Here is an 11,773-nt window from a genome sequence, read left to right as displayed (position 1 = left end):
AAACCAGTATGATCACAGGAACTGCAGACCACGAAGGCACTTAATGATACATAGGTTTGTCTCTGTTGTAATGGCACAAGGCTATAAGTTATACATTATTAACTTATTAAAGAAAGTTTGGCTTTTAAGGAGGTTTTGGAGATGCGGATAAGAGGCTCTCTGGGTCTGGCTAGTTAACCATAGCTGAGTTGCTAATCTTCATGATCCGTGAGAGACCATGTCACGAAAACAGGAAAAGGTAAAAAGCACTATAGGAAGGCATCTCATACTAAGCTCTGGCCTCGATATCCATGTATGTGTGTACACACACACACACACACACACACACACACACACTAGTCTAGTTAACTTATTTCTTCTCTTTATTTGTAGAAAGTATTTTTATTAGGTTAAAATATTCTTTGATGAGCAGCAAGTATTTATGTGGAGAGTTCAGAAAATCAACTTGTGACTATTTGCCTTGTTTTGATTACAGCCATGATTGCACACATTCCTTCTAGTGGTTTCCTGCAAATCTGTCTCTGTTCCTATCTGATCACGGGAGAAAGTACAGGAAGGACAGCGTTCTCTTCTCAAGGTAGCATTTTTACAAGAGTTCCAGTGCTTTTCCCCTGACACATCAGGTAAAGAATTTGTTAATTTGGTCCAAGAACTCATGGCCAGGCACAAACTCAACTTCTATTTTTTTGGTCATATATTCAGACACCAGCTTTGAGAAACTCTCTACTCTTCTATCCTCTAAAGGTGATGTGTGTCCTTTCAACAGGTGAAAGGGACAAGTGATGATTTCTTCACCTGAAGCAGCTAAGCCAACCACCACACTGACCCTCTGACCAGACCCCCACACCTGACCCCTGTCTTTGCGGGTTTCCTGGAGGGCTGCTCTCACCCCCCTTATACTGCCAATAGGTTTGAAGGAGTAGTCCACTCCTCCCATCTGGCATCTCAGTGAGTATTTCCTGGATGAGTTTACTGAAATCTTGGGGGTTCATACAGTCAGAGGACCTGAATGCTTTGGTCTTTGAGAATTTGTCTTTATTGATGTGATGTCAATGATCTGGAACACACCAGCCACTTTACATCCCATGATCACTGCCAATTCCCGGGCTTCCAGGACAAAAATGGAACAGACAGAATCAGTCTCCATCTTGGCAGTGTTTACAGCAGTACTGTAACCGGTTGAAATGCCACAACAGAGAAGGCAGGCTTTATCCAGAGGGGCTGTAGTGTCAGCTTTAGCGGTGGAGATGTCAACCACAACAGTGTACTCGGAAAAAGTGCTGGTTCCTGTGAAATGACAAAAAGACTTCCCTTTGCAGGCAAATCTGCCAGTACCATCTGGCATTAATCCTTCCTCCGGAGCGACTCTCGTGTTCTGGCAAAGGTTTGTTTTTGGACTCAGACAAAAGTAAAATGGGATGACACTATCGCCTGTCTTATGCTTAGTAACCCCCTCACCAACGCTTCCCACAATTCCAGCACCTTCATGTCCCAAGATCACCGGGACACACCCCTCGAGATCAGCTCCCTCAGGGTACAGGTATCAGTGTGGCAAAGGGAAGTGGCACTAATCTTAATTTGACTATGTGAGCCTTTGGTGGTGTTACTTCTATCTGCTCTATGGAGACAGGTTTTCTGGCCTCCCAGGCAACTGCAGCCATTCACCTGATCACTTGGTTCTCTCCTTCAACAAGTTCGGGTCCGTGCACTGATCATCTACCTATTTCTTCTCCTTAGGGAATATGTGCCACCATAAAAGGAGACTATCTCTACCTATCTATCTATCTACCTAACTATTGATCACTTAGGGACTGCTATGTCTACACTCAAGGCTATACATTTAATATTATAACACTCCATTTTGTGTTCTTTAGCTGATTAATAAAATACTGTACAATATGAGAAATCATAGAAAGTGTAGCATAACCATTTCATAGCACACAGATAGATGCAACCATATCAAATTTTTTCACATGGATTCTGGGAATCAAACTCAGAACAACATATTTGTGTAAGGGATTTCCTACTGAGCTATCCCTCTAGCCCATAATTATATGACTCTTTAAAAGTAGAAATAAAGAATTTAAACCACAGTGATGAGGACTTTATTAGCTACAGCTACTTCAGGTACATTCTATATTTCTTTATTTAGTCTCAAAACTTGATTCTTTTATAATATTTAGGAACCGATATTATTTGCTATGCCAATAATTGTAAAATTGTAACTGATATTTTTCTTACTACTTTATCCATGTTGCTATTGGTAGTGTTGATGAAACGGGTGATAACAGTGATTCTGTAAAATCTTCAGAGTGACACCCATGCTGGCCATGCGACAAAAGGGATTCAGAGAAATAAATGTTCTTCAAATGTTTATTTATAGTATGAATAATAGATGAAAAGTAAATGTTGTCAGTGATTCCCTAGAAACAAGATGCAGGGAAGGCTGACACATGAAGTGTTAGGAACTGAGAAGCAAATCTAAATCTTACCACTTAGGGACCCTTAGAGCTCTTTCCATTAGATACAAGACATATGGGGAAACTCCTAAAATTAGACAAAGCAACCAACCACTGCCAAAAAAAAAATCCATTAAAATCACACAGAATTCAGCATAATTAAACTGAACATTTTTTAATGAAAATATCACTATTGTTTTGTGCTTTTAAATGCCAAGGAAATCTGAGACAGGATGTTTGCACAACACAGCCATGAGGAAGGTCACAGACCCTTTCCTCCAGAGGTGATAGGGATCACCACTACCCACGCCCTCATTCCCTTCATTCTCATATTGTTTGTTGTTTGCTTGTTTGTTTGCTTTTTGAGGCAGCTCTAGCTCTTCCTGAAATGTGAGGTGAAGGAACCTGTGCAAACTTGATGAGCGTCATCAGGAAAAAGCAAAAGAGAGTTCTGTCCTGTCCTGTGTTGTGCAAACATCCCGTATCAGAGGCCCTGGGTCTCTCCTGGGAGCACCCAGACTCTGGACAGGATTTAAAGTCAGAGACTTTGAACCATATACACTGGAGAGCTTGGCCTAAAGTGATGTAAGGAGCTGAGCCAGTAAAACATTCTAAAACAATATAAAATGCAGACACATGGGCGCCTACAAGAGGAACTTTAAACAGAAGTTATGAGGGAAAACGGCCCACAAGAATACCATTTGATTATGGTATTAAATGAATTTTCTGGTTTTCTGAGCCCATACGCCTAAATTTAGTTGGCTTTTGTTACGTGTTTTTGCAACAACAAATCTGATCCACCCCTACCAAAACTGCATAATCACTGAAGAAAGTTACTCAATAGGTTTTTATATATTTCATCATCCATTTACATATCTCTTATGAAACTCATTGCTAGGATTTTGTCAAACTGAAGTATAGTTTACATTTATACAAAAATTTGTACATGAACATCTATAACAGCTTGATTGTAATTGCCAAGGATGGCACACAAGGGGATATTTTGGTGATTATGAATTTTCATCATCACTAAAATACCTGACATCTTCATTATGCTGGTAATTACCTGAGTGTACAATTTTGTCAAATATCATTAAATGTCTATTTAAGGTGGGAAAGTTTCCTCTATGGTAACCATACCTCACTATACTTCATTTAGAAATGCTGCAGTCATTTCTAAAATTACTCCCAGGAAGTTGATTTTTAAGAGGGACTGGAAAACTGTACCTGAATAAGGAAAATAATATTATTATTAAAATCCACAAGGACTTTGATTTCCCAGGATCCAGTTTAATGAACAATGATTCATTGATGGCGGCCTCAAGAGCACTTGTATTACTTTGTCTCTCATCTTTTCCATCCATAATTTCAAAGAGATGAAATTTCCTGCCTCCTGGAGAGGGACAGCCGAGTGACAAGAACCAGCATAATGCCTCACATGGTTCATTCACAGCTTTTACGGAACAAATTCCGCTTTCAAGATGCAAGCATTTCTTAGTTTTATTTGGAAAGTCATTACCTGATGAACAATTCTTGCTCAAGAGTGCCTTATCGTGAAAAAGCTCTCTTTAAGTCATAGCTATGTATTTCTCCTGAACAAAATACTGACTTTCACTGCAGGACAAAGAACATCACAGTATTCTAGAACTCTGGGGTAAAAACCGTCTTATTTTAAATAAGTCATTTTAAAGACAAAAGTTAGAGAGGCAACTGCAAATGATACATGGAATGCCTTGCACCTTCCAGAAATTATTTTCAATGTCTATCATCTCTGTTATCCTGGCATGTAAAAGACATTATTATCTTAAAATATCATGAGTTTCATAAAGATGATGAATGGGCAGGCATAGATATTTAAAAAATAACTCAAATAAAAACCACTGGTGGAGATGATCACAATACTTTATGTATATATAATGTATACTGTATATTTAGTATATAATATATATATATATATAATATCTATAAACATACCTTCTACAGCATTTAACATGTTATACCTGCCCTTATTGGTTACAAACACATAAAATCATTCTCAGGCTGTGAAATTTTTAGGGATAAGTTTGCATTATTATTGGAGTCTTTATTTAATTTGCTTATTTACAGACTTTTCTTATTAAAGTCACTTAGGTCTCAGAAGGAAGAGGGAGAAGTACAAGTTTAAAGACCACAGAACCCAGAACCATCTGACCTGTGTCAAGTGACAGCCAGCCATTGTCCAAAGGGTAACCACAAAAGGAGAAAATAGATATCCTCACCATCTGGTACAAGCTAAGGAGAGAATTCTGTTAAAATTGTTTTCCGACAGATAATCAAAGATACAGATGATATACGTCAGGTAGGTACAGTGAAGTATAGATACAGGGGTAAAGGACTAGCAAGAAATATGAACAACTTTCCTATAAAATTTCAAAGTTAATAAGTAAATATCATGAATTTGAAGCAAGAAGGGTATGTGGCATATGCTTTATGTTCAAATATAAAAACAATTTACATTTTCATGAGTTTAATAATTAATTACAATATAATTTACCATTTTGATCACATGGAAAAACTTATTTTTAAACATTTTAAATTTATATAACTCTTTATATGTGTAAATTTAATAAACAAGTGTGGGAATTTAAAAATCTCAAAAGAAAAATAAAACTTCAAGGAGAATTTCTTGAAAATTATATTATTGCTAAGAGAGAATTCTGTAGAAGGAACTGCAGGCTGCGTTCCTGCTGCCAGCTCCCTACCTCCTGGCTAGCTTATGCTCCGAAATAACAACACACAAATTGTATTCATTTAAACACTGCTTGACCCTTGTCTCTTACTGGCTAACTCTCATATCTTGTTTTAACCCATATCTAATAATCTGTGTAGCACCACAAGGTGCTGTCTTACCAGGGAGATTCTAGTGTACGTCCATCTTGGGCTGGAGCTTCATCGTGTCTGCTCTGGAGAGAAGAGCTATGGTGTCTGGCTCACTTCCCTTCTTCCCAGCATTTTGTTCTGTCTACTCCACCTACCTAATTTTCTGACCTATCAGACCAAGCAGTTTTCTTTATTGATTAACCAATGAAACAACAGATTGATAAATGACCTTCCTACATCAAGAGAATCTAGCAGGGATCACAAATATGAATGCCCACATGGGCCAGTGATTTAAAGGAGTGAAATCAATGAGTCGTGTAAGCAATCATGTGGTGGTCTGGTTTTTAACTCACCAGAAATAGAAAGTACATTATTATTTCTAAATTCTACAGTGTCTACAGTCTTTACTGTGGTGGTGGTGGTGGTGGTGGTGGTGGTGGTGGTGGTGGTGTGTGTGTGTGTGAGAGAGAGAGAGAGAGAGAGAGAGAGAGAGAGAGAGATTGAATTTTATTGTCATTACTTCTATATATGACTGTGACATATTTGCTGGAACATGTGCAACTCATCAGTTGCTACATCACTAAAAACAATGACACCTCCTTCCTCCCAGCATCGCTTATGTGCCCCTGATATCTCTCAGGGAAGGGCGGGATCTGATGAGTCACTCAGCCTGCATAATGAATGATGATCCCCTGCAGCTACCTCTTCAGTGTTAGCATACTCTCAGACCCCCTCTCCAATCTCTCTTTCCGAAGGCTCCCTGAGCCTTGGAAGAAGTGTGCTAGAATACTAACAATAAACTAGAAACTTATTCCTCATTATGTAAAATATAATATTGAAGTTTATTAAGTAAAAGGATAGAAGGTCTTTCATATAAAAGGCTAATGCTTCCTTTGGAAAGAAAAAAATGGCACAAATACCCATTCAACTAGCACAGAGTGGGTGTCTAGCATCCACTCTAAATTTCAGACCTTCTAAACTTTCTTGTCATGTATCATATGTTTTCCTCAGTATGTTTGATAGAGGGTTAATAAGAAAAGTTCACAGGCTTCAACTTTAATAAGACATAAAGGTAGCAATCTTTAATGCAGCTTTTTCGAAATCTCCTTAACATGACAACTATTAACAATATAAAACATCTTTTAAAAAAAACTCTAGATTTTTCTAGGCTTTAATCTCAGCACCTGAAAAGAACTGACATTACAAAGCTGCTGGAAAGGACTAGAGGAATAGCTTAGTTTCAAATCACAGAACAATATTAAAAAAAGTGGTCTCCATCTACACTATTAAAAATTGGATACCTGAGGCCAGAGAGTTGACTCAATGGCAGAGCACTTTCCTGACAAGCATGGAGTCTTGGGTTTAGTCTCCAGCATCACAGACAAAGTTGGCCAATTGATAATCACTATGTTCTATGTTCTTAAAATTTTTTTGAGTATAGAAATTTTACACATTCAAACCACACAGAAAAAGACATATACTCGTGGGATGCACATGTCAATAAGCTCCACTTATCCACTCCTCAATGTACACATATTTCAAAGCAATGTATTATTTAAGAGTAAATATAATCTTTGACAATCTTAAAAGTAAAAGTTTTAGAACCTCCCTACCAACCAGATCTTTCACATCCTTCCTGATCTAGCAAAACAAGTATAGTCCTCACCCTTCATCAAAAAAACTTCTCTTTGCAACAGATAGAGACCAATATAGTAAACTACTAATCCAAAACCAGAGCTGTAGACCTCAGTCCCAACAGATACATTTACAACACAATGCCCACACCTAAGGCTTGAAGATCATTGTGGAATTCAGAAAGAAATAATGTAGGAGTCAGAAGAAAGGAGATTTTCCTGTAAGATTTTCTCCTACTAATGTCAGAAGTTATATTTCTAAAATCTCACCAATATGACCACAAACGTGAGCTAAAAAGGACAACACCAATAGGCATGTCAAGCCAATGGGGAAAAGACCATGAGACCTCAACCCTAAAGAAAGAACTATAGGAAACTAAGGAATGCTGAGAGCAGGAGAAATAGCCCATAGAAAAATCACACCAGTTTGTTATTCCCATACCCAATGTTCAGCCCAGAAAACATACATAGAAATAACATTATACAGACTGAACTGGGATGTGTTTGTGTATTCCTAAATACTCAAAATATTTAGGAATACACAAACACATCCAAATACAAGAACAACCGTTAAGGCAAAAGGGGCCGTGAATTTTAACATGAGCAAGGAGGAGGACATGGGAGGGTTTAGAAGGAGAAAAGGGAAGGAAGAAATAATGTAATTACATTATAATCTTAAAATGTTTAAATTAAAATTCTAAAAGTTGGAATTTGTTCCTTTCACATGTTTAAAGTCCTCTTGAGAAGCTTTTCACAGTCCCACGATGCGCAGCTTGCCACACTGCCACCATTTCCCAACAATTAGAAATTTAGAGAAGTACTTGTCTAACCACTGGAGATTTGAGATGCATGTAGTCTCCAAATAGCATGGAGTGAAACAAAGTGCTGACTGCAATTCAAGTTCTTCCTCCAACCCCCACCCAGTCAAAATTAACTTCCTCTTGTTCGCTGAGAAGCACAGAGAACAGAATGCTATGATTTTCACATTGTCGTTTATTCTGTTGCCTCAGGACAAGTGCAAGTCTGGTACTGAGAGCTGTTTGAAGTAGCAGTGAAGATAAAAGCAGAAGAGCAAAAGGAAGAAGACACTGAACTAGTTTGAAAAATAAGCTTTAGTTGTATAGACAGAAAACAGAAGTAAGGTCGATTCACACGGAAGCCAGCAGAGAATTTATGCCAACCAAAATGCTTTGAACTGGAGTCAAAACAAAAGTAGTCGATAAATGCGACTACAAAACTGATAATGATAGAACAATATCTAGAAAATATTTAATGAAATAGAGCCAATCGGAGACATAAGGGACACAAGAAAAACTCCGGAATCCAAGAGTAAAAATAAAAAATATACAAAATTTGAAGAAGTGGATAAAAAAATCCACCCAAAAGTAGAAAGGAACAAAATGTTTTTCTAAAAAAATGAGAAAATTATATAGCAATTTCATTGTTTAAAGATTTATTTGTTTACTTGTTATATATGCAGTGCTCTGCCCGCAGGCCAAAAGAGGGCACCAGATCTCATTACAGATGGTTGTGAGCCACCATGTGGTTGCTGAGAATTAAACTTGAGACCTATGCTCTTAACTACTGAGCCATCTTTCCAGTCCCTATATATAACAGCTTTAAAAACCTGGAAATATTTACAATGATAAAAGCACAAGCAGTCTAACATGAAAAAAGAATGACTAGTGTTGGGCCCTAGTGTCCAATCACTGAGGAGGAGTCGCCCCAAGAGACCATCTCTCATCACAACTGATGTAAAAGCATGAGGATTTTATTAATTCTGTCATGACAGGGTCTTCCAGCAGCTGGGAAGCTAGAAGACTCTGAATGTCTGGTACAGGCTATTTTTAAAGGGAAAACCCACAGAAGGAAGGGGTGTCTGGGGGTTGTTCTTTAAATATCATGATTGGCTTATTCAAAAAGACTATTACCAATAATTGGCCAGATCAGATGAGGTAAGGGGAAACTGCTGAGGGTCACTTTGCCCCTTCCCAGGGACTAAGTCAAAACATCAGTAACTGAGTCAACACCTAAGGTTTATCTTGTCCCTATTCATGGAGATGGAAAGTCCCCAACATCTCAGTACGTGCTTGCATAGCTGTTATGTCCTTGGTTCCCAGGGGAGGAGGGGAAGTACTGAGAGTTGTCAGACATGGCTTCAGAATTGCCTTAAAGTTCTACACTAGAAAATAAGCAAATTTCCAATTATCTGTACACTCAAGAGTGATGTCTGTGCCTCTAAACTGAATTGATATCTAGATTTTTAAAAGAAAATTTATTTTCCTGGTATACTCAATTCTCTTGGGCTCTTACAATCTTTCTGCCTCCTCTTCCAAGGTGTTCCCTGAGCTCTGATGGGAACATCACATTTAGAGCTCCATGTTCCCATTAAGTGGTGTCGTATGCCTTTAAGACCAGTACTCGAGAGATAGAGGCAGGCAGATCTCTGTGAGTTTGAGGTGAGCTTGGTTTACAGTGAGTTCCAGGACAAGTTCTAAAGGTACACAGAGAAATGCTTTCTTGAAAAACAAAACAAAATAAAACAAAACAAAAAAAAAGAATAGAGCTGAGTGTTCTCTCTCTCTCTTCCCTCTCTGGTGTGTGTGTGTGTGTGTGTGTGTGTGTGTGTGTGTGTGTGTGTGTCTGTGTGCGTGCACGCTTGCATTTGTGTAAAGCCTAGCTGTGAGTCTCTGTATTTGTTTTCATCTGCTGAAGGGGAAGCCTCTCTGTGATAGTTGGATATGAAACAGATCAATGAGTGTAGCGAAAATATTAGGAGTCATTTCATCACTACTTTATCACCTCTTTTTTTAAGAACACCCTTTGGGTCCTCTAAATCAAGTGGACAAAGTTCATTAGCACAGAGACCGAAGTAGCATGTAGAAGACTGAGAGGTCTGCACAGCTCCTCTGCACACATATTAGGGCTTCCAGCTTAGCGTTTTTATGGGATTCCTGCCTGTGAGAATGAGTGGATCTCTGGCTTTTGTGCCTTCCCTTGGCTCTGTTTCTTCTATTGGTTTACCTTGTCCAACTTCAATGTGTTGGATTTTGTTTTATCTTATTAGATTTTATGTTGTTTTGTTTTGTTGTTATCTCTTAGAAGTCTAATCTTTTCCAAGAGATAGGAAGACAATGGATCCTGATGGGAGGGGAGGGGAGGAGGACCTGGGAGGAGTACAGGGAGGAGAAAAGAATTTATCTTCAATAGAAAGGGGAAAAGATTTATTTTTGGTTCATGTGTATAGGTTTTCTGTCTGTGTACACCTGTGCACAGTATTTGTGCAGTGCTCATAGAGGCCAGAGGGTATCAGAGTCCACAGAACCAGAGCATGTAGGCACAGGAATTCACACCAAGGTCCACTCAAAGAGATTCAGTGTTCCCAACTGCTGAGCCATCTCTTTAGGCCCCGATTTTCACATTTGAAACAAGGGCCAAAATTCACACCTAGATACAATTTCTGGCAAACTTTTGAACTACAGAGACTAAGTTCACTAATAGACTCCTAGCATTGAGAAAAACATTGATCAAAATGTGAGAATTACCAAAATATCATAATATCATTGGTATTGTCTAAGCAGTTCTGGTGAAAATACACAAGGAAAAATGGTTACAACATTTTTGTTAACATTTGTCCTATTTTTTATTTTTCTTATAATTTTTATCATGAAGGATTTAGTTTCTTTTTAATGCTTTAAGTAAAATGGAATTACATCCCTTTTTCCCTCCCTTTCCAGCCACCTCAAATACCCTCCCTCCACCCTCTCCCATGCCCCACCACTCAAGCTGATAACCTCTTTTTTCTTTATTTTTACAAGAATAAGTGTGTATAAATATGTAAATAAAACTTGTTAAGTCTATTTTTGTTATTTGTATGTATATGGTTTCATGACTGATCACCTGTCACTGGGGGTGACCCAACAGGGGGGCTCATTCTTGAAAGGGACAAATTTTCCTTCTTCAAGCATCTATTACTTTCCTATAGTTTTTGTGCATGGATGAGACCCCACAGACATTACCTTTTCCCCTTCCTTCCCTGTGTCCAAATCCTCCCATGCCCCCCTCTTTCTCTCAAATTACTGTCCTATATATGATTATTATTGTCCCATATTTATGCATAAGCATACAAAAACAACCTGCTAGATCAATTTAGTGTGGTTTTGTGTGTATATGATTTCAGGCCTGACCACTTTGTGTTGGATAACAAATGTAAAGTTTCATCCCTGGAAGACACTCATTTTCTCTCTCTTGATAGTCTTTAAGTTGCCTAGGCTTTGGGACCTGTGAGAATACTGTTTCTGAACTTGCATGTCTATTCACATTATCAATGTTCAGGTCTTACTTAGGCACCATGTTGTTGAAATATCATGGGTGTAGCATCCCTGACATTTCAAGGAGACAAGATCTCACAACAGACTACCTGATCCTCTGGCTCTTACAATCTTTCTACCTTCTCGTCCAAAGTGTTTCCTGAGCCTTTTGTACAGGAATTGTGTTGTAGGTGTATTCTTGGGACTGGACTCTACAGGATCCATTGATCTCTGCATCATGACCTGCTGGTTTTCTGTAATGACGAAAAGAAGCTTCTTTAATAAGAGCTATGATAAGAACTATACTTATCTGTGAGAATAAGGATAAGTTTTAGAATGTGGTTCAGGATTGTGCTAGTTTAGTAAAGTGATGATAATAGATTATCTTCAAAGAGCCATGACCAAACTAGCCCCAGGTAGTTGGCTATGATCCTAGTCCAGGCATCATTTCCCTCCTGTGGAGTGGGTATTAAGTCAAATTAGACAGATGTTCATTACCACAAAGATATAA

At 38.3% G+C, this 11,773-nt stretch overlaps 1 pseudogene; it reads right to left on the bottom strand.

Annotated features, from left to right (window-relative positions):
* Nucleotides 1–572: 572 nt before the first annotated feature.
* Nucleotides 573–4,452, bottom strand: LOC121444418 (annotated as a pseudogene).
* Between the last annotated feature and the right edge of the window lie 7,321 nt (nt 4,453–11,773).

The sequence above is a fragment of the Microtus oregoni genome, unplaced genomic scaffold, assembly GCF_018167655.1.
Source record: "Microtus oregoni isolate MIOR12 unplaced genomic scaffold, Mior012 000123F_ref0000434, whole genome shotgun sequence".
NCBI lineage: Eukaryota > Metazoa > Chordata > Mammalia > Rodentia > Cricetidae > Microtus > Microtus oregoni.
The sequence above is the reverse complement of the archived record's forward strand: the minus strand, read 5'-3'. Positions and strand labels throughout refer to the sequence as shown.